General features: G+C 38.2%; 1 pseudogene; it reads right to left on the reverse strand.

The window, feature by feature from the left end:
* Window positions 1-12,299: 12,299 nt before the first annotated feature.
* Window positions 12,300-20,592, reverse strand: LOC114033094 (annotated as a pseudogene).
* Window positions 20,593-23,872: the final 3,280 nt, after the last annotated feature.

Genomic DNA, 23,872 nt, shown 5'->3' on the forward strand with positions numbered 1-23,872 from the left:
TATCTGCCTACTATCTATGCAGATCTTGAAGCCATACTGTATGAGGATCAGTGCAAGGAATTGAGGATATTTAGCCTAGAGAAGACGAGTCTTAGACATGACAGGTGTCTTCAAGAATCTGAAGGACTGGCCCTTGGAAGAGAAATTAAGGAAATCTCTCTTAATTCTAGTTACTTCCCTCTCCTGATTATTTCCTATTTATCCTGTACATAACTTCTTTGTATATATTTGTTTACATATTGTCTTCCCTATTACATTGTGAACTCCTTGAGGACAGGGACTGTCTTTTGACTTTCTTTTGATCCACAGAACTCTGTACAGAGGGTGACACATAGTAAGCACTTAACAAATACTTTTATTGACTGACTGAATTATTCTACTTAGTCCCAGAGAGCAGAACCAGGAGCAATGGGTGGAAGGTGTAGAGAAACATATTTTGGCTCAAAACAAGGAAAAACCTTAAATCTCAGAGCTGTCTTAAAGTATAATGAGCTGCCTCAGGGGCTAGTGAATTTCATTTCCCCAGAGGACTTCAAACAAAGGCTGAATGACCTCCTTCCTTAGGGGATATTGCAAAGAGGATTCTCAGTCAGGTTTGGGTTGGATTAAATGGCTTCTGAAGTTTCTTCAACTCTGAAATTCTGTGGCACTGTGATTTCTCTGAATGTTCTTTCTTTCTCTGCCACCCACCTTCATTTCTATACTACATGCAGGGTTTTCTTTTCTTTTTCTTTCTTTTTTAAAGTTTCTTCTTTTATTCTTCTGGGTAAAGCACCAGGGAGGCAGTTTATGCTTACATTGGAATCTGTCTTCTTTTACTGATTTTCTTCATAGAATTTCTGGTTTCTTCATACTTAATTTTGTATTTGCATTTGACATATTAGTTTCACCAAGACTTCTCACCCAGACAGTGGACAAAAAAATCTCTCCCATGTTCATGACCATTTTTCCTCTCAGAGAGGAAACTGAAAGTACAGAGTGGTTAAAAAGTCTGTGTACAACCTTAAATTTTAATATCTTTAGATGTATAAATGATAGAAGACACTGTAAATTGTATACAAAAGCTGAAATTTTGTTGTTTTAAAGCAATAGTTTGATTTTTTGACCTTCATATAATCAGTCCTTCATGAGGCCTTTTTCAAACTAATTTTGAGTTATTGCATAGTAATTTCTGAAATGCATTTGTGAAAAAAAAACAACAGAACAACCTAAAACTTGATTGACCCCAAATTAACAACACTAATACATAAAGAAGCTTTATGAATTCACCTTTTATACATTATTTACAGCATGCTTCTATCATATGTACATCTAAAATTATTCAAGTTTAACATTGCATAATAACCTTATAACCACTTTGTATAATAGAACAGGACTTTGTAACTTATTTCCTGTTTCTCTCCCTCCCTTTTTTTTACTACTTTAAAAATTATTCATTGTCCACCTGCTTTCCTTTTTTCCTGTATACCTTTTTAGTTCCCCCTTCCTTGCCCCACACTGTCCATTTTTTTCCTATTCTTAGTTGAGTTTCATTTATTTATTTTTTTGCTTTGCTCAGATTCCCATCTTGTTCATTTGAAAAGACCTTAAACAGAAGGCTATTATATTTATACAGACTACCTCCTCACCTCTCCCTAAACCCTATCCTCCTTCTTTTGTGGTGACCTGTATCTGTCCATCTAGAATAAATGTCCCATTGTACTGTTCATTTCTGCCCAGATGGCTCAGCATGCACACTACTATGTCCTTGCACTTTCAATCTTAACACTCTTCTGTGGATTGCAATTCCTGCTGAAGAGTTCCAAAATAGTTTTTAAAGCCTTATCTTAGCAGCCTGGCTTATTTACTCTGACCCTTCTCAGTACCTGGCAGAAGTTTCCTGCAGAGTGACTTCTCTTAAGATATGACATGGTGGAAAGACTAAGTGGTGAGGCATTTACAGAAAAAAAAAAACAGGTCACATTCAAAAGGTATTGGGAACAGTTTTTAGATTAACAAGTGAAGGAACCAACTAGGAGGAATCCCCTTCATGGATTTTGTTACCACAAAAAAAAGAAAGAAAGAAAAGTTGGTGGAAAGGATTGAAACAGACACTGTAAATTTAGCGAAAAGTGATCAAATGATAGAACTTAGGATGCTACAGGTGAAAAAAGGAAGTGGGGAAAGGGAAAGCAAGATTTTAAAAATGAATTTTGTGAAAGCTGAATTAATAAAATTATTAGGAAAATTGTAGAAACTTTCCTTTAAGGTGGCGGGATGGGGGTGGAGAATGAGAAAGAAGAGATACAAACAAGAACTGTTTTTGTTGGTGTTAAGTAAACAGAAGTCTTACCAAATACTGTGTTATTTCCTCATCAATATGCCACTTCTACCACCATCCCACCTCTAAGAGAAAAAGTAGCATGGTGTAATGGGAAGGGTACTAGCTGTGGACTCAGAGGATTTTGATACAAATCCCAGCTCTGCCACTAATAAGTATGACCTTGGACAAATCCCATGACATCTTTGGGTCTCAGTTTCTTTATGCTAATATGAGGAGGATGGACTAATTGGTCTCTGAGGTCCCTTCTGGCTCTAACTCTATAAGCCTATGATATTAAAGTGAGCCAACCATATTCCTACTCAGTCTCTTGATTTCAGCCTATAACCCCCACTAATTCAAATCAAGCCATAAATTTACATTTCACAAAACAAAGTTAGTAACATGAAAATTTGTACATAATTTATCTAATTTTTTTTAGGTTGTGCTTTTCTCAATTTATTGCCCTTTGGTTTTACAGTCACCTGTTTGTCCATTTGTCCTTCTTTGTGAATGGCCATCCATTTTCTAAGATTGACATCTATACCTGGTAATGTACCAGGCATGCTGTTCCAAGCAAGGTAAACAGATACAGCTTCTGCCTCCTAGGAGTTTACAATCAAAACTAATCTATAATTATGTCAAAACATCCAATTTTCTACTCTGACAGGGTGATAGACCTTGGAGATAAGAAATCAATAGATATAATATTTACCCCCTGAAGATTAAATTCATTAATCCACCAAATGGATACTGACAACAGCAGCTTCCCTCAGACCCTGTGAACTTGCCTGGGTATTTACACAAATAGAACATTGAGACATGGCATCTCAAATGATGAGTGTGAGAGGAGGAAGGATAATTTCAGTCTCATTTGCATTTCTTCTATGCCAAGGGACAAGAGTGGCAATTAGTACTGACTCTGATTAGATTTTCTTCGTAATGTGGATATGTTCTGTCTACAGGCTCTAGGCTAGAATTACCAAGTCATTTCAAGTAAACCTTAATTTCCTTATAAGTTTTGCTCATATCTAGCTAAAGCAGACACTGAAACTTTACCTATGTGGAACGCCCACCCCCACAACTTGTTAAAGCATTTTAAAAGCAAAAAAAGTAGCAATTTTTCTTAATCAACTAGATTGTAATCTCTCTGAGGACCAGAAACATGTCTCTGTCATCTTGGCACCACTCACACTCACAGTGCCTTACTTTTGGTTGTCACTAAAGTCAATATTTGTTGAATCAAATGGAATCATCATGAAGAGGTGGGGTTTTTTTTTAAAAATTAATGGATTTTCTACAATAATCAAATACTTTTCCCTACTAGTTTACCCTTTACTAATAAAAATGTGTTCTTTTTTCAATGTGGCACAGATCTCATGAAGATTATAAGATTAGCAGGCAAGGAAGGAAAGACAGATTCTTTTTTCTCCCATTAGTACCTCCCATCAGTAAAGGTATGCCACACATTTACCCTGAGAGCTCCCAGAGCAATAGGTTGTAGGTGGGAAAAGATTAGGGTGGACTCACTTCTCTGTACCAAAATAAAGTATTTTAAGTTATAAAGAGACTTAGAATTGATAGCCATAGAGTGGAGAGTGACTTAGAAATCATCTAGTGCAATTTCTGACCTAATGGAATGGATTATTAGTATGGCATCCCTAAGAATTATTTGGTCCATATCTGAACATATCTAAAATATAAAGTAGCATAGTTCAAAGACCTTAAATAATCCATCACAATATGCCCCCAAATTACCTACAGAGTGAAGGAAATGTTCCCTAGTTCACCTAGATTCTGTATATCTATGTCATCTATCCACATGCTACAGAGACAATATGCCATGATGGAAAGAGCATGCCTGGCTTGGAGTAAGGAGACTTGGGTTTAATATCAGTTCTAAACTCCATTAATCTGGGCTCTAGTATTTTATTCACCCATATTATCATAAAGAGTTCATTTAATTTCTCTGAACCTCGATGTCCTGATCTGAAAAAAGGAGATGATACTTGTATGATTTTCCTCAAATTGATTTGTTGTTGAGGAAAAAGATGCTTTATAAAACTTTAAAGTGCTATATGAATATGAACTATTATTATTACTATGGTTTGGTTAGATTAGGAAGCATCAGACATTTAGTTATTAATATCATTTTCTAAACCATTGTTGTCACTGTCAAAAAGCATTTCTTGAGTACCTAGTTCTGTGCAAGGTATTGTGCTAAGTCCTACGATGAGTATTATAATTAGACAATTCAATACACATTTATTAAATGCATGTGTATACATGCATGATGTCTCCCCAGCTAGGTTATGAGCTTTTCCAGAGCAGGGACTGTTTCACTTTTTGTCTTTGTATCCCAAATGCCTAGCACAGGGCCTGGCACTTAATAAAAACTTACTATTATTTGAATTAATCATATTCAGAGCACAGTGGAAGGTGCTGAAGGTGATATGGCCATGTGGAAATTCTTGAACTACAGAGGATAACAACAGCAGCAGCAGCAGCAGAACTAACATCTATATAGTGCCTGCTATGTGCCAGGCACTGTGCTAAGCACTTTATAATGATCTCATTTGATCCTCACAACAACCCTGGGGAGCAGGGTTTATTATTAACCCATTTTACAAATGAGGAAATTGAGGCAAAAAGAGGTTAAGTGACTTGCTCATGGTCACACAGTTAATAAGTATCTGAGGTCAAATTTGAATTCAAGTCTTCCTTACTCCAGGCCCTGTATTCTATCTACTGCACCACCTAGGTGAGGATTAAAAAAGGAAGAAACAGAAGTGACATTGTGGTGGGAGTATATTATAAATCATATGACCAGAAGAAGGAATTGAATGATGAGATTTTAGAAATAGGCCAGAAAATTGGAATGGAGGTAGGACATATTAGCACAAGGGATAAAAGGGTGTGTGGTATTGGGTGCTAGGCTAAGAGCAGGGCTAAGAGTTAGCTATGACACACTTGACTTGATTGCTCTCTCTCCCTCTCCCTTTCTCACCCCCTTTCTTTCTATCTCCTCCTTCTCTCCCTATTTCCCCATCCCTTTCCCCTCTGCCCTCCTTCTTTCTTCCCTCTCTGTCTCCCTTTCCCTCTTCCTCTGCCTCCCTTCTCTCTTTTTTCAGTGACAGTCTAACAGTTACACTCTGGACTATACTCAGAAATTGTAAAAAAAACACAAAACTGTCTTTACACAGCCCAAATTTTCCATGCCCCCCCTCCAAAGTTATGTGATTAGATGCTGTTAATGGGTTTGTGATTCAATAACAGAATCAAATAGCAAAGAAAATACAAATAAGTATTAAAAAAGAATCAGTGCTTCAAGTAGAAGGCAGAAATAATTTTTCAGTTGGTATTGCTCTTTCTTCACCATCCCTTTCCCCTTCTATCTGGTAGAGGATGGAAGGGATAGGGATTAACATATAAAATATAGGAAATTTCCTTGGCATAGCTCATGGGAGAAGCAGCAAAATAAAGAAGCTATATATTGGACTCTGCACTCACCTTCTGAATCGATTGAGCTGAACACATTGGGGGCATCTAACAGCTCTCAATCTTCGTACTTATCTTGGTTTTATCCTGTTAAAAATTATTATCCTAGTGTGCCCAATCTGAAAGACAATTTATTTCATGGAGAAATAAGAAGGATTGTAGAAAGAAAAAGAGTTCTATTCTCAATGATTCATTCAGCATCATTATCCCACCTACCCCTCAACCACTGATCCTACTCCTTTAATTTTTCCTATTGACTCCAATATGGCTATAATGCCCTCTTGCTTGTCCTTAGCATTCATTATAAGCCTAAGCACATTCTAAGTTTTAGTATTCCAGACAGTTTTTTCACCGGATCCACTCTTTTGCATTCATTTTTGGTTACCTAGCAATTCTTCTAACTTTTCTTCTTTTCATGACCTTTAAAAATATGAATGGATCAATGAATTTCATGTGAAGCAAAATTGATCTTTTTTAGGCACTTATCTCTTTTCTTCCTCATCAGCAACGTCAATGAGACATATTGCAGGTATTGAGATGAGCAAAAGTGGTCTTGATTTTCAAAAAAAAGAAAAAGAAGGAATCTTCGAACTGAAGGCAAGTCTTTTTGTTATAGCAAGGAACTGTAAGGGAGTGGCCATCATTTGAGGAATGGCTGAACAAATTATGACATATGAATATAATGGAATATTATTAGGGCATAAAAATGAAAAAAAGGAATGGTTTCAGAGAAATCTGGGAAGACTTGTATGAACTAATTCAAAGTGAAGTGAGCAGAACCAAGAGAACAATTCATCTTATGATATTGGAAAAAAAAATTTTGAAAGATGTAAGATCTCTGGTAAATGACGTAACAGACCATAACTTCAGAGTACCAATGATGAATCATGCTACCTACCTACTATCAGAGAGATGATTCACTCAAGATACAGAATAAGATGCATATTTTGTATGACATAGACATTGTGGGAGGTATTTTCTTTTTTTGCTTTCCTCTCTGTATTTGTTAAAAGGGTTTTTTTCCTTCTTTTCCCTTTTACAGTAAAAATGGGAAGGAAATGAGGTAGGGATAGCATTGGCAGAAAAAAAAGAATGAAAAAAGGAAGGGAAAAAGTTAAGAAGAAAGGAATAGAGGAAAAATAAGGAAAAAAAGAAAGAAAAAGACAGTAAATATTTTTTTAATTGTAGAGGAGAAGGAAGGCCATAAAGAATTACAAATAAGTAGAGAGACAACTGTTACATGTTAAATTCATCATATTCTTAAAAGGAAAGGCAAGCTCTATACAATGGATACCCACAATTTTGTGTATATTCCTCTTTTTCTGTTCTACTTTGTGTATGGAAATGTTTATTTTATTTAGTGTTAAATTCAGAATTAAAAAATTAAATCATGGTGAATGAGACATATTGCATATATTGAGATGAGCAAAAGTAGTCTTGGTTTCCCTCCCAAAAAACAAAAGAGAAAAAAGAGGACTCTTCAGACTAAAGGCTTATTTATTTTTTTGTAATTTCTGGGAAAATTTTAGAACATGCTATTGAAGGGATAATTTGTGAGCACTTGAAAAAGAAGAGCTAATCTTATTAAAAATAATTTTAATGTATCTTTTGTTTTTATATCACCTAAATTTTCTTATCTCCCTTGCCCCTTCTTGACAGCCATCCTACACAACAAAGAATTTTTTTAAAGAAAGGAAGAAGAGAAAAATAGACAAGATGAGCTGATCAATGCATCAAAAAAATCTGGAAATAGTGGCAATATTCTTCAACTGTTAACTTCCCACCTCAGCAAAGGTGTGGGAAGGAGGCATTTGGAAGATTTTATCTTTATGGGGCTAAACAAATAAGTCATACAAGACTAATCTCATTTTTTTGAGGTTACTACTCTCACTCATGGGAATGCCATAGAAATATTATGCATGAATTTCAGCAAGGTATTTGACAGAAGCATTAATAATACCCTTGTGCACAAAAAAAGAATGATCTGAGTTGGATCATCCTACAGTTAACTGGACTTGGAATTTGTTGAATGAGAGGAATCAAAGAATACTGAGTAGTGATTAATAGATTAATGGCAACTCTTAGGGACATCTCTAATCAAATGTTCCATGAACCTGTCCTTGAGTCTGTGCTGTTTGATATTTTAATCATTGGCTTTGATGCAGGGAGAGATGGCATGCTTATAAAGTTCACAGATGGCACAAGGCTGGCAGAGGTAGCTAATATGATTGATGATTTACTAGGGATCCAAAAATGGTCTAAACAGGGTAAAACATTGGGCCAGATCTTAGCAGATGAAATTAAATTGTGATAAATGTTAAATCTGAATTTTTGTATTTCCCTTAAAGTTGACTTTACAAATACAGGACAGGGGTGGCATGGATAGATAAATGTTTAAGTAAAACAATTCTATTTTATTCTAGTGCAATGCTGAAAGTTGCAAAGAAGCAGATTTAAGCATAGTATATGTGAAAACTTCCTAAGATTTAGAGCTATCCAAAAGTGGAATGGGATGCCTCTTGACTTAATGCCTTTTCTATCATTGAAGTCTTCAGGTAAAGTCTGCAAATATTTTAGAGAGAATTCTTTCTCAGATAAGTGATGGATAAGATGATGTCTGATTATATGTGTGGTTCTGGTAACATGGAGATAGAACTTGAAGATGAAATTGAAGGAAAAGTAGGGTTTAAGGAAATTTAGGAATAGTAAGGATGGAATTTCAGATGTGGAAATGTCCAGGGGCTTGCTAGGCAACACTAAGTTAACCAGTTTGGATGGAGTAAAGGGTTTGTGTAGGGAAGTCATTAGGAAAGATAGATAGGAGTCATGTTGTGATGAATCTTGAATGTCAGAACCAGGAGTTTGGATTTTTTCCTATGAGCAAGTGAAATCATCGAGAGTTTTCAGTTGGGAATGATATTTGCCAGGTGCCTTATGAAGAGGATTACTTTGGTAATAGTAATTTGACCTTTAGTATTTTAACTCTCCAGACTATAGTCCCATATCTGTAAAATGAAGAATTGAAGTATATGATAGTTAATGGCTTTTTAGCTCTCAATATAAGATCTATCACTAATTAGGCTGTGGCAGCAATGAGGTAATTAGGATGTGGCCAACCCCAAATTAGAGATGGATGCAATAGACAGTATGAATATCTTGATATCTCACTGGACATAAGGGTAGAGGGAGTAGGAATAAAGACTAGTCTTGATAGTTGAGCCTTGGTAACTGGGAGAATGATATTACTACTGGCAGAAAAAGAAAAGAGGAAAAGGAGTTGGTTTTTAGAAAAAGTGGTTGCTTTTGGACTTGTTGAATTTGAAGTCATTGGGAAATTATACAGGTGCAAAAGTGCAGCTAACAATGGGAAGTGTGGACTCTAACTGACTAAAGAATTCCAAGCCAACCAATGAGATTTGTGAAATATTTGACTAGAAGTAATATTTGAAGCTGTGAATATGGCTGACATCTCCAAGGAACATACCATTACATAAATAGTTGTTGTTGTTCTGGAAGAGGGATAATGATGTCTTGACTTGCATATGAATTGGATTTAAGTGAGGTATAGCTGTACAAATCATCAGCCTCACTCTCTTCTCCAGAGTCATTGGAATCCAGTGGCAAGACAAGATGGCCCAGGATGCAGTGAGTGACCTTGGCCTTTTTAAATCAAGTTTTTTTTCCCCAAGTCTCAGTTTGTCTGAGGCAACACCCATTCAATGTCTAGGGACTAGGTAAAAATTGTGACAAAAGATGGCCTAGTTTACTATCACAAAAGTATCCTCTGGGACGAAAAGTCCCTCAGAGTTTCTTGCCAGAACAGACAACAATTGGTATTTGCTCTTACCTATTGCCAGCAAAACCCAAACAATGAACAACAGAGGCTTGGACTGGGACCTACATAAGCAGATAAATTGATCTGAATGGAAAGAACTAAATCTTGGACTTCACCTCCCTGTGAATTCACTTTACATTTATTTTGCTTATATCTTTATGCATACCTGTCTATCCCAATAGAATATATATGTCAACCCCTTTAAGGCAGGGACTGTTTAAATTTTGTTTATATATCCTTAGAGCCTAGCGCATTGCCTGGCACATAGTTAGTGCTTAATTCTTGTTGATTGATTGCCAAATCCAGATTACGGTAATCATTGTCTACTGATTTCCATGTTATTCTCCTTTTTTCAAGGAGTTCAGTTCCTGACTAACTGTTTTCCTCTCAACACCCTTGTCTTTATAGAAAGGAACTTCACTATTAATCATGTTGATGCTCCCTCAAATACCTAGTCTGTCTTTAACTCTTTAATTCACATAACCTACTCCTTCACTCATACTCAGGGATCTCTAGATCTCACCATCATCCATGACATTCCATTTCCATGATCAAGATCCCTATCACTTCTCTATCTGATCAAAACCACCCATCATCCCTTCCCTCCCCATACCTTTCCCTTCCTAAACCTATTCTTGGTCTTTATTGAGATTTCTAGTCACTCGATCCATTAGTAATATATTTTAGGCCATTATCCTTGCTCTTACTTCATTTTTCTCCACATTCATTCTTGACTAATGAATCAGACAGTTAGTCAACAAGCATTTATTAAGTGTCTACTTTTGCCAGGTACTGTACTAAGTGCTGCAGATACAAAGAAAGGCAAAAGACAGTCTCTTACCTTGAGGAACTCACAATCTAATGGGGGAGAAAAAATGCAAAAAGATGTACAAACAAGATCTATCTATCTATCTATCTATCTATCTATAGTGTATATGTTTACATATGTAAGATAAATTAGAAATAATGAATAGAAGGAAGACACAAGCATTAAGGGGGATTGGGAATGTTTCTTGCAAAAGATGAGACTTAAGCTGAGACTTGAAGAAAGTCAGGGAACCTGGAAGGCAAAAGTGATGAGGGAAAGGGTTCAAGGAACATGATACCAGCCAGTGAAAATGCATGGAATTGGGAGATGGAGTGTCTTTTGTGTGGAATAGCAAGGAGGCCAGTGTAAGTGGATCACAGAATATATGGCCCAGGGGAGCTATAGGGTGGAAGGAGACTGAAAAGATAAGAAGGGGCCATGTTCCAATACTTGACCACTTACCAATTGCTTCCAAGGGGATAGCCAAATCCAAGAGCCCCAAGAGTAGCAGTGTCCCCATGGGCCACTGGTCCTGTTTCCATCCTACTTCCTATAAGTATCATCATAAGGGAACAACCCCTGTGGACATATGACTTGGCAATGGCTTCTGCAGGTGCTGTAGCCCCTGCCTCCTTAACAGCTATAGCTGCTGAAAACAGGGAAAAGAAAGTTTGATATTGTCAAATGATTCTACATCAGAAATTGGTATAATTTTATCAATGGAAATAACTTTAAAAAAGATACATTATAATGTCCTTTGCAGCTGCACCCCTTGGGACCTTTTCATCTGACTTGAAGCTGTGGCTTCTTTATGAGTTTTCTCCCTCATTAGCACACGAGTTCCCTGAGAGCAGGGACCATCTCTATTTTCTATTTGTATCTCCAGCACTCATCAAGGTTCTTTGCACATGGTAAAGTTTTAATAAATGTTTCATTTATTCATTCATTTATTATGTTAACCAGTTCAACTCCACACTGTCCTCTACGTCTGAATCATGTTTCCATTTGTCCTATCAGCTGCCAAACACCAAACTCTGTATTATGCCCATCATTCACTTTTTTTTTGTTCCAGATTACCAAGCTAAAGGAAGTCACACAAACAAGCTGAATGGATTCCCTACAAATTAATATTGTTTCACACCAACTAGGTGAAATATGGCTATCTATTTTTCAGCCTGGCTATCTTTTTAATCCTTTCTCATTGATTTGCTATCCCACACTCCATAGCAGCTGTCCTAAACCTATTCCCTTCCTTTCCCTTCCCTTCCCTTCCCTTCCCTTCCCTTCCCTTCCCTTCCCTTCCCTTTCCTTGTGATCCAGATAGAAACTATATTAAGAGCCAGAATATGTACATACATGTGTCTGTGCACAACTGGGGTTGGGGAGGAATCAAGTTCTGCTCTCAATCCAGATGAAAGGGGCTTGTTATAAAGAAGCTGATTGTGGGTTGGGTGTTGCTTCTGAGGTGGAGGGCCACATCTCAAGACAACTTACAAGGAAGTCTTATTGGGGAAGTTGGGTGATCAACTCTGCTGCTGTTCTAGCACAGATGGTAAGGGCCAAGGAGCAGCAGCCAGTGCTGGCCACCCCTGGACATGGGAGGAAGAGGCAGGTAGGAAGGGCAGGCAATGCTGCAGAGCAGCCTTTCTTTTGCTGCCCTTGAATGGGCTCCCTATTTGGCTGTAGGGTGTGCCTAGTTTGAGTGCAGGGTGGCACACACACTAAACACCATCTCTCTACCAGAATTTTGGAGAGGTCTTTGTGAAGGCCACAAATGGTCCCTAGAACCACCCCTTTAGTTTTCTCCCCTCACCAAACCCTTGAGAAGCCTCCACCCTTGAGCTGTGCATGCTAGGGGCTCAGAGAACAATCCTATAGTTCAAGTGGTTCCCATACCCAATCTTCTGGTATTTCCTCTCCCCTCAAAGTACTGCAGTAGCTCCATGAGGTCAATGTTAGGAGAATCCACTTTCTGAGAGCTTGGGGCTATACTCACACTATCCTCAGTCTGCATGAGTTCTGGGTTGGGAGCCCAGTGCATTGATGGGACAAGAACTGGAAGGCATTGCTCTAAGGGACAATCCTGAATAGACCATACAGGGCTTTGTCAGGTAGGGGCTGTTCTTCAATCCAGCTTTTGCAGGTGCCGGTGTATAAAAATTGGATATCCAATCATTTGCACAAGCATGTCTGCTTTAGGGAGGGAGAAAATCCACAGTGACCTCTAGATTACCAAACTACTGGATGAGGTCACAGTCATGCTGACAGTTTTTGGTAAGGAAGTAGAGGGGCACAATGGTGACTGGGTTGTGGCATCAGGACTAGTATAGGCAGCAAAACAAGCTCTGGTTCTCTAGTCTTCAGGTCTTTGAGCTGATTTCTTACCTGGAAGAGCTCTATGGAGGTCAGTAAGATACGTGTTGAGGATGTGAACCATTGTTGAGGCAAATTTGAGGTCTTTTTCTGGGAGAAGATATTTTCAGCATGTAACAGTAAACACAGCTGCCTGATGATAAAGCTTCCTTGGATCTCTGGAAATTTGCACTAACTACTGAACCTCTTTAGCAAGATGATCATGAACTCATAAAACTAGGAATTCATGGTGGGTGAGGAAGGTGAACACTAGCCTTTGCTACCTGGAGATAAGTAACTGCAGATCCCAGAGGCTAACCCACAGGTTGGGGCTATGAAAGGGGCTAGGACCTTCTCTTGGGCCCACAGGCGATGATGTGATTTCTGACAAAATCTCCAGGTCCTTCAAGATAACCTCATCTTATTCCAAAGGTCTGAAGTAGAATGGGGAAGAGGTTGTCTGTATGTTGAAACATCTTCCAAGGAGCCTTGATATATAAGTGGTAGAGCCATTTTAGGACAGCAGTCCTGGTCATTATTCCAAAGGCTTGGTCATGGAGGTAGCAATCCTGCACCTGCATGATCTCCACAATGTTCAGTATCATTGGTAACCTTTTAGCACTACCTAGAGTGAAGACATTGAAGCTGGAGTCTCAAAAAGCATATAGGCAACCTCTGGTTCACTCCTACTTGGCTAAGGAGTAGTCTGGCCTGGTCTCTGGATGGCCCAAGGCTTTGGGCTTTGGTTCCTCTGGCATCACCATCAGGGGTGACTAGTTTCATCAGGCTGTGGTTGCACACATTGGCCATCTCCTTTATATTTTCTTTTGGTTGTCATAGGCCAAGCAGGGCAAAATGACTGTCAGGGTCTCTGAGGAGTAAGGTAACATCATCCATTCATCTGGCTGGATGAATTTCCTCATCCAGCATAGAGCTGTGAGCTGAATCAGATCATCTGAATTCTGGCAGTGAATCATCAGGTGTTGGTTATTTTAGCCAACTTGACACTAGAGGGATTCTTTTAATCACTTTTAAGATATCTAACACATTTTCGCTATTTCTTTGCTGTTGTCTCCCAGGATGAGGAAGATTCCATTTAGTATCTCAGGTAGGTAATCTAGCAAGTTAATGTTGGGCATAGATTTGAGAATCAGATGAATTGCCAAGTGTACTAATTGTTGGAGCCTCTAACATGGCTAAGGAATGAAGCTCACTGAGTAAACTTATTGCTTTTGGTCACAATGTCCTTTAAAAGGAGCTCAGAGCCACTTTTGACATTGAGATCTGGATCAGCTGCCAACTTGCTTAGTCCATCAAAAAGTATATCAAAGTAAGGCAGGACAGAGACCCAGGCTACCTTGAAGATACAGAGTTTCACTGGCATAGTAGCGCAGCCAGCTATTAGCATCATTAAAGAATGTTAGCATATCAGCTCCTTTAGATACAATTCAGAGTCCTCTCCCCATGCAATAAAGCTCCATTTTCTGTTGTGAGGGTGTCAAAAAGGAGTAAACCCCTAGAAAAGAATTTGGATCACATGCTTAACCTGTACGCCATTATACTAGGCCACAAATTCTCAAACCTGCTTCTTGATTTCTAGTACTGCCACCCTCTTCTTCTTGTACAACTTGTCATTGAGGGCACACAGGATGTTAGGCATGAAAGGTATGAATTTCTTCTCGTTCACAGCTGGGACAAGGAGGAAGGACTGACAATGAAAAGCATGGGACTTGCAGCCCATGGGACATCTGTGGCTCCTTGCTCACTTGTCCAGTGCTGCTGCTACCTTATAGGCTCTGCCTTTACCAGGGTTCCAAACTTTTTATTTTCACCTAAAACTTCCCATACCTGAGCTGAGAACTTTCACTTTTACATTAGTAAGACAATGGTGAGGCAGCTAGGTGGTTCAATGGATAGAGCACTGGACCTGGAGTCAGGAAGACCTGAGTTAAAATTTGGCCTCAGACTTGCACTAGCTGTGTGATCCTGGGCACTTAACCTCTGTTTGCCTTAATCCACTGAAGAAGGAAATGGCAAACCACTCCAGTCTCTTGGCCAAGAAAACACATTCGGGGACATAAAGAGTCAGACAACAACAATAAAGACAATGGAAGTCATTCAAAGTGAAGTCTCTCTTTCCTCATTCTTATCATTTTCAAAACTGTTTGACACCACTTCCAAGTCTTTTTTCCTTTCCATTAGGCTTTAATAATAAAGTGGTCCTTCTCCTTGCCAACCTCATATGATCTGTTCCAGCAGAATTCACCCCTAATCAACACCTCTCTCCCTTTATTCTTGACACTTTCCTGATGGGTTTCTTGGTTCCTTCAGGCTTAGCAAAACTTAACTGTATCAGACCATCCCCTTAAGTTATTATTCTGTATCTGCTCCTTTTCTTAACCAAACTCCTAGGAAAATCTGTCTATTCATTGCCACTGCTTCTTCTCTCATTCAGTTCTGCACTGTTTGCAGTCTACTTTGAAACTAATCACTCAACTGTAACTATTTCTCCAAAGTTACCACTAATATCCTAAGTACCAAATCTGATGGTCTTTTCTGAGTTCTTGTCCTTCTTGACCTCAGCAGCATTTGACCTGATAACTACTCTTGAATCCATTCTCTTGTCCTGGTTTTTGTGACCTGATTTTTTTCCTGGTCCTCTTCATGCCTATTCACCACTCCTTAGTCACCTTTACTCAATCATTATCCAGTAACTATTAATGAAGCTGCGGATTTACCCCGAATTTCTATCCCTGGTTATTATTTTTTTTCTTCTCTAGCATTTCTGTTTCACTTAATGACCTTATAAACTCCCATAGGCTTGATTATTATTTCTATGCAGATGGCCCTCAGAACTCTATTTTCAGCCTTACACTCCTAAACTCTATTCCTGCATCACCAACTGCCTAGTGGGCATTTCTTGTTAGATGTCCTATGATTCTCCAAAATTCAATATACCCCAACTACAATTTATCCTCAATCCTTTTTACCTGCCTCTCTTCCAATTTTTCCCATTTCTGTCAAAAACACCAGCATATTCTCATTGTTTCAGCTTTGCAACCTTGACATTATCCTCACCACTCTTGATCAATTCACATAATGAGCATTTGCCAAATTAAGCTTTTCTACTTCCACAACATCTCTTGTACATTCTCTCTTCTCCTTGCTCACATACCCACATTATTAGCTCAGGCCCTCACCACCTCTCACCTGGATTATTGCAGAAACCTCTTAATTGATCTCTATGCGTCATCTCTCCTCACACCCAGCCATCCTCCACTTCACTACCAAAGTGATTTTCCTTGTGTATAGGTATGACCCTGTCACTCCTCTGCTTAGGAAACTCTAGTGGCCTCTCTTGCTTCTAGGATAAAATATAAACCTCTTGATTTGGCTTTTAAAATACTTCACAACCTGGTCTATAGTTACCTTTTAAGTCTCATTATCCATTGTCCTATTTTCTATACACTCTATGGTCTAGAAACAATGTTATTGTTGTTTTTTAAGCAAAGAAACTTTTTTTATTTAAGTCAATAGCAAAGCAGAAATTAGAGAAAGTATCCATAGAAGATATATCAGATAATACAAATCTCTTCTAAGAGAGACAGTTCCAGATCTCATTTAAGGGTAAATTCCCTCAAGTCTCTAATGTAGTAGGCTGGGAATGGGGAAATGATGGAGACTGCTAGCTCCACTTATGTTGACTTCTTCCCAGAGATTTATTTTCTCTTCAGCAACCTGAAGTGAGGTTAGCATTGTTCATCTTCTTTTTCAAAGCTGGAAGCTAGAAGTGCCCAAAGTGACTGCAGAACATGAAGAAACTGAAGAGACTCAAAGAACCTGGGACTTTGCTCCCTCCTGGTCTCACCAACTCTGCCCTGCCCCTCATGCAAGCACAAAGCATTGAGCTCCACCATTGAGGAGCACATACCAATGGGCTTTGGGACTTGGGCTATGTTTTTCCTCTGGGCCAAAACTCTTTTAGAGGGCAAGTAAATTAAACCCAAGAGCAACTCGTTTCCTGGTCAAAACTGCTACAGAGACTCCTAGGGTACTTATTCGACCCACAGGACTTGAATATACTAATAACCAACCTGATGTGGTTGCCAGCCTAAGTGTAGACACACAAATCTATAATGATCCTGATAGTCTATGCCAGCTATTAGCTCTGGTGCAGAAGTAGAGAGATCAATCAATGACAGGACAACTATAGCTATTAGACCAGTCACCAGGCTAAGTTATGATGTTATGGATAAACCTGAAGATATAGTTACATATACTGACCTTCTCACTGCTCTTCACACATCTTTCATTTCTGTGCCTTTGCAGTGGATGGCCCCCATGCCCAGAATGAAATTCTTCTTCAATCTATCTTCCTTAGAGACTCAGCTCAAGGACCACCTTTTACAGGAAGCATTTTCTGACTCCACAGTTCTCCCAACTAATAAAACCCACTATCAGATATGTCATATTTATTTTATGTATGTTCTGTATATATTTATAAAGAAGTACATGTTGTCCTCTCTGACAATGCAATTTCAGTGAAAGAAGAAACTATTTTAAATTTTGGTCTCTATATTGCTTGTGCCTAATGTATTAAATGGCTCATTAATTAGGGCTTAATAAATAAAATTGATTATAATTTATGTAGTCCAAGGTTCTATTTTTATAGGTAAGGAAACTGCAACCTAGAGATGTGATTGAAAGTTGCCAAAGACAGTATAATTAGGAAATGGCAGGGCCAGATCTTGAAACTTTCTCGAGAGCTAACTAATTTTTTTTTTGCACACCTTTAGTGAGGTAACAGGTGGACTCTGAATTCACAGACTGCAAATTGTAAGGATTTCTTCACATTTGTAGCACAATATCCAGGAGGTTCTAGTATACCTGTGAGGGTTATGTTATCAAGTCTCTTCCTATGGATGATTTCTTTAAGTTTTATGGTTTAGTTGTATGTTGGATCAAAGCCTGGGAATTTTTGCTTTTAAAGAGGAGTACTTTTCATAAAGGACTTGAGCCTATCTCAAGGTCCACCTGCTCTTTTTTTCACTTCCTTGAATTATTCACATTTCATGTCAAGACCAAAAGGTTTTTGAGGAACTGAGGGAAGAGAATATGCTCAGACTCACATGAGTGCTGTGTATTTCTTGGAAGAGGTGCCTGAATTATTATTTTTTTGGTGGGAGGGAGAGCAAAATCCTCATAAAGAGTCAAACAAATTACAAGGACTTTTTAAACTTAAATAAAATAGAATTTTGGAACAGAGATTTCCATCATGTAGGCAGGAGGAAATGAGTCTGAACAATATACTTAATATTGTTCTTGGGGGCACTTTTCCTGGTTTTTGTTCAGTTGCCTCTTACTGGATATGGTAGCTCATAGTGGTTCCTGGGACTAAAACAATGTCAGCCAGCCTTTATCATAAAGACACTTTCTAGTTTATGCACCCTACCAGGTTGGAACTGAGAGGGCCAGCAGGTGGAAGAAGATTTGTCTAGTTATTCTCTTTTTTTAAACTTTCTTCTCACATATAGGAAGGGTTGGAATAGAGTTTCTGTAGACCATGCCTTTCTCATTTCAGCCGTAGTCTCTCATCACATACCACCAGCTGCTATTTTGACATCTAGAACTGGATGTGTCATTGACATCTCAAACTCTGCATATATAAAACAGAGTTTTCCTTATCATCTTTTCCCCCTCAAACCTTGTTCCCAGTTTTTCTATTATTATTGAGGTTACTACCAACCTTTCATCCATCCTTAAATTCTCAGTGTCACTCACCCCACATATCCAATCTATTGGCAAAACTTATTGTTTCTACCTTCACAACATCTCTCCTCCATGTAATTTTTTTTGTACTCCTACTCCTGTAATCACAAACCTTCTTTAGACCCTTATCACTTTTCACTAAGTGTATTGAAACAGACTTGTAACTGGTGCCTCCCTCAGCTCTCTCCTCCAATCCATCTTCCACTCAAATGCCTAAGTGACTTTCTGAAAGTTCAGGTTTGTTCACCTCACTCTTCCTTTTCAATAAATTCCAATTTCTCCCTACTATTGCCAGCATCAGATGCCAATTTTTCTGTTTGGTATTTAAAGCTCTTCACAATCTGGTTCCTCCTACCTTTCCAGTTTTCATGAGCTTTACCCCCCTCAATGCACACTATGATCTAGCGACTCAAATCTATTTGCTGTTATTCACTGATGCCATTCCTCCTACCCCTGTGGTTTTGCACAGATTGAATAGATTGTTGACCCTCTTCACCTCAGACTCTTAATTTCCCTGCAAGACTCAGCTTAAATATCTTACAGGAGGCCCTTATAGTTGCTAGTGCCTTCCTCTCTAATATTACCTCCCATCTACTCTGTAAAATTCTTGTATATACCTAATTATTAAGGTGTATCCCCCATTAGAAACTGAGCTCCTTGAGGGCAGGGATGGTTTTTACCTTTCTTTGTATTGTGTGCCATTTTCATATTGCACAACCTATGGTCAGTATTCAATAAATACTTGTTGATTTCCACTTAGGCACCTCAATTGTATGACTTTCCATTTGATCCTCATCTATACCTGGCCTTTGCTTGGGTATGTGAGGCTTGCCTGAGATATTTGAAGTCTAAGACATTTAGCTTTAGTTAAAATAGCTTACTCTTTAGCCCAGGGACAAATTGGCCCCAGGTCAGATGACTTTGTCTATTGTTTTAGTAGGTTATAAATAAATGTTATTAATAAAAACCATCACTATAAAATGCTATCACAATGTAGCTTATGGGCCCCCTAATTAGGGAAAAAACCCAACACTTCGGATAGATATTTAGAACTCTGACCTTATAAAATTCTGTGTGTAGCTAGTCATTCCCTTTTGTTAACCTTGTCATGGAATAGATGGATAGATATGAAACACAAAGCCATTGTAGTCAATTATACAAATTTTCTTATGTGATAAAATCAACAAATTTTATGTATATATATATGTATATACACACATACACATACATGTATATGCCTGTATACATACCTATATACATACATAAGAAAAGTCATATAGAAACAGCTGGTAGAAGCAAGCACTGAATAGAGAAAATTAGAGGGTAGGAGCAAAACTTTTCTTAGTTTTTCTTTAGTTCTTAAAGGGGCAAATAAAACTGGCAGGTTCAGTCTTAATTCTTTGTTACATTGAGTGGGTGTGGGCAGCCAAAGCCAACCTGCCATGCTTAGTTCTTAGTGTCAGAACTTATATAAGATACCTCTGAAGACTTAATCATTGCAGTGCTGTCAGTTCTATTAGAAGAGTGATTCTCTCTTGACTCCATCTCCCCTTGTTTGCCCTACTTCACCTTCCTCTTTCCCTCTGTTTTATATTTCTTCCCCAGTCTGTTGCAGAGTGATTCAAAAGGTCCTGTCCAGCTTGAAATTCTATGATCCTCAGTTAACCCTGATGACAAGCAAGACAATATTAAATTATTATTCTTCTCCTCAGTCTTCAGTGGTTTCTTTTTTCCCCCTCTAGGATTAAACAAAATTTCAAATTGGCATTTAAAGCCTTCCACAGTCAGACCTTTCCACACCAATTCACCTCACTCCTTTTCATACATGTCATATTCTGGCCAAATTGTCCAATGTTATTTGACCTTTTGCCTTTGAATGGGCTGCTTGCATGGCTGGAATGCTCTTCTGCATTATTTCTGCCTCTTAGAATCCTAAGGTTCCTTTAACTCGCATGCCATTTCTTACAGGGAAGCCTTTTTTGATGCTCCTAGTTGTTAGTACTCTTTCTACCCTCAAATTATCTTGCACATACTTGTATGTGGAAATAGTGCACTTCTCTCCTACTGATTGCCTGTAGACTGTAAGCTACTTAAGGACAACAACTGTATTTATTTTGTGTTTTTAATCTATAATACCTTACACATGCCCTTGCTTATAGGTGCTTAAATGCTTGTTGAACAAAAGAGTGGAAACTACCTTTAGGACCCCAAAATTCAGGGGAACTTAGAGCTAGTATGTCTTTGTTAGGTCTTCCTTGTCACAGAAAACTTTTACTTTGTTGGGAAAATCTCAAAAGAGGAAAGTTGTGTGACCAGGAAGTAGCTAATTTTTAATAACTTCTCATTTCAATAAGCTATTGGAAAAAAGTGACTAGAAATATCTAGAAGGTAATGGATTCACGAACAATAAGTTGCATCAAGTTTATGGGAAACAAATCATGCCAAACTTGATGGCTTCTTCTGATGGAATTACAAAATGTATGAATGAAAGGTGTACTGCAGAAGTAATAAATAGTCCCTGGATTTTAATAAAGTATTACATGGGTCTTGGGAAATATTACCTGAAAAATTAATTTAAATTGGCTTAGAGATGAAGAGTGCCAATTGGTGCAGAAGTGAGTAGTGTTTCATGGATTGAAAACCATCAGAAGGGGCATAAATAAATCTTAAGGTTAATGGTGTTGCTTTGAATTTGTGGGAGCTGTCCAGCAATGGATCCGTTAGGCCTGATTTGACAGATTTTCATTAGTGTTCTGGAAAGGTATTATACGATACTCTACTCAAATTAATAAATGACACTAAACTAGGTAGTGGTTTGCCACATTAACTATGAAAAGTTGATTATCTAATAAATCGATCCTTACTTGGATTTTACTTTCTTCTTTTGCCTACTTTGAAAAAGATGCCACAACAAGGTAGTTTCCTTTTGTGTTTTTTTAAAATTTTCATCATTTTCTTTTAGACCTTTTTCTTATGTGTTTAATCAGCATCACTTTCACTGTAGGTCATTCTTCCTTCGCCATTTTCCCTTCTATTGTTATAGTCAATCCCCACCCATTATCAAGTCAAAGTGGGTCCTTGAGTCAAGTCTCATACCAGATAACTGACTTGTGGATGGCTTTGCAAACACAAGACTATCTTCTAAAGTCAGTCTACTCTAACAACATATCTGGACCTCCAAGGCCGCACGAGAGTATGTTACTTTCCAGGGTGCATAGCCAACAAATTCCTTTCTTAAGTCTGTGACTGGTGAGGGGCACCCAAAACTAGCTCAACAAAGAAAAGGTGGAAAGAATGTCTCTATAGATATAGTGTTCTTTGGTTTCTATTTTCAGCTGACAAGCACTAATGAAACACAATCCATAATTAGTGTTGTGACACTGTTGCCCTCATGGAGTGGTGGCAAGCAGTGAGGATATTCACCCTTCAGTTCAAAAGGATCTTAGAGATTATCTTATTTAATACCTTCAATTTATAGAAGAAGAAACTGAGACTTAGAGAAATTAAGTGACTAGCTTGAGTTCACAAGTCAGTGGTAGAACTAGTCTTCATACCCAGAACTTCTCGTTCTCATTCAATGTTCTTTCCACTACACCATACTGCTTTTCAAATGATAAATATAAATTCTTGGAAACTCTTGGTTTAAAAAAAATCTGGTGTTAAGTAGTTGGGGTGTGTGCAGAATATACTTTATTACTTCCTTGTGCCTTCCCACTTGGGGCTCTGAGATACTTAGGGAATAAGTTGCATGGGTGACCTCTAGTTTCCAGGTGACTGGTGGTTCCTCAAGAGTTGGTGCAAGCTTTACATTCTAGGAACCTGCTTGTTTGTGAAACCCAGCTATTGCTTAAAGAGACAAAATTAGACTTAATATAAGGAAAAGCTGCCTAACAATTAGTGCCATCCAAACATGGAATGAGTTGCATTACAAAATGGAAGTCTTTAAGCAAAGGCTGGATAAACACTTGACAACCATATTATAGAAGAATTTATTTTTAATGTATGGGTTGTACATTGTGCAAAAAAATAACTTTGATAGACTTAGCTCTTCTCAGCAATGCAAGGATCTAAGATAACTCCAAAAGACTCATGATGAAAAATGCTATCTACATCCAAAGAAAGAACTATGGAGTGTGAATACAGATCGAAGCATACTATTTGCTCTCTCTTTCTCTCTCTGTCTCTGTCTCTCTCTCTCTCGCTCTCTCTCTGTTTCTTCTTTCTCATGGTTTCTCCTACTGGTTCTAATTCTTCTTTACAACATGATTAATGTGAAAATATGTTTAATGTGTATGTATATGTATAGCCTATATCAGATTGCATGCCATCTTGGGGAGCGGGGAGAGGAGAGAAGGGGAGAAAATGTACAACTCAAAATCTTATAGAGGTGAATGTTGAAAACTAAAAATAGATAAATTAAAAAAAATTAATGTATGGGTTGGACAAGGGCAGGTAGGTTGTGCCATAGATAGAGAGTGCTGGGCTTGGAGTCAGGAAGACTTATCTTTCCTGAGTTCAAATCCAGCCTCAGACACTTACTTGCTACGTGAACCTGGGCAGGTCTTTTAACCCTATTTGTTTTAATTTCCTTATCTGTAAAATGAACTGTACAAGGAAATGGCAAACCACTCCAGTATCTTTTCCAAGAAAACCCCAAAGGGAGTCATGGATAGTCAGATATGACTAAAAATGACTGAACAACAACAAAATAGATTGAACTACTAGATGATGTAGTGAGGTGTTATGGTACAAAGGATAGAATATTGGCTTTGGAGTCAGTTCAGTTCAATCCCACCCTTAAAACTTACTACCTGTGTGGCCTTAGAAAAATCATTTAGTCTCCTTTATCTCAGTTTCCTTATCTGAGGAATAAGGAAGTTGGATTAGATGACCTCTGGTGTCCTTTCCAGCTTCAGATCTATAAGCCTATGAACCTCTAAAGTCTTTTCCAGCTCTGAAATTCTTTGATTCTCTGAGTCTTATAGGATCTACTGTCAGGTGAATGGGTAGTACCTTTTCCCAAGAAAGTGTTCTTGGTAGAGAACCATCCTCCTCAGCAGTTCTACATTAGTAGAAGGTAATCATTAAGTTGTGTAGGAGGTGGAGGAGGAAAGATGTGAAGGAGAAGGGGAAGAAGGTTACTCTCACAACCTGTAGTTTAAAATGGCCATTGCTGTAGCTAATGTTGGAGGAAAGTCAGATGCTACTAAATTTCCTAATACTTGTTTTTTGTTCTGGTTCTGAATATCAACACCTGGACCCATGCTCGCCTAATAGAAATGCTTTTCTCTTTCCTAAAGTCATTTCCTCA

The sequence above is a fragment of the Vombatus ursinus genome, unplaced genomic scaffold (genome assembly GCF_900497805.2).
Source record: "Vombatus ursinus unplaced genomic scaffold, bare-nosed wombat genome assembly UNPS02006779.1, whole genome shotgun sequence".
Classification (NCBI taxonomy): domain Eukaryota; kingdom Metazoa; phylum Chordata; class Mammalia; order Diprotodontia; family Vombatidae; genus Vombatus; species Vombatus ursinus.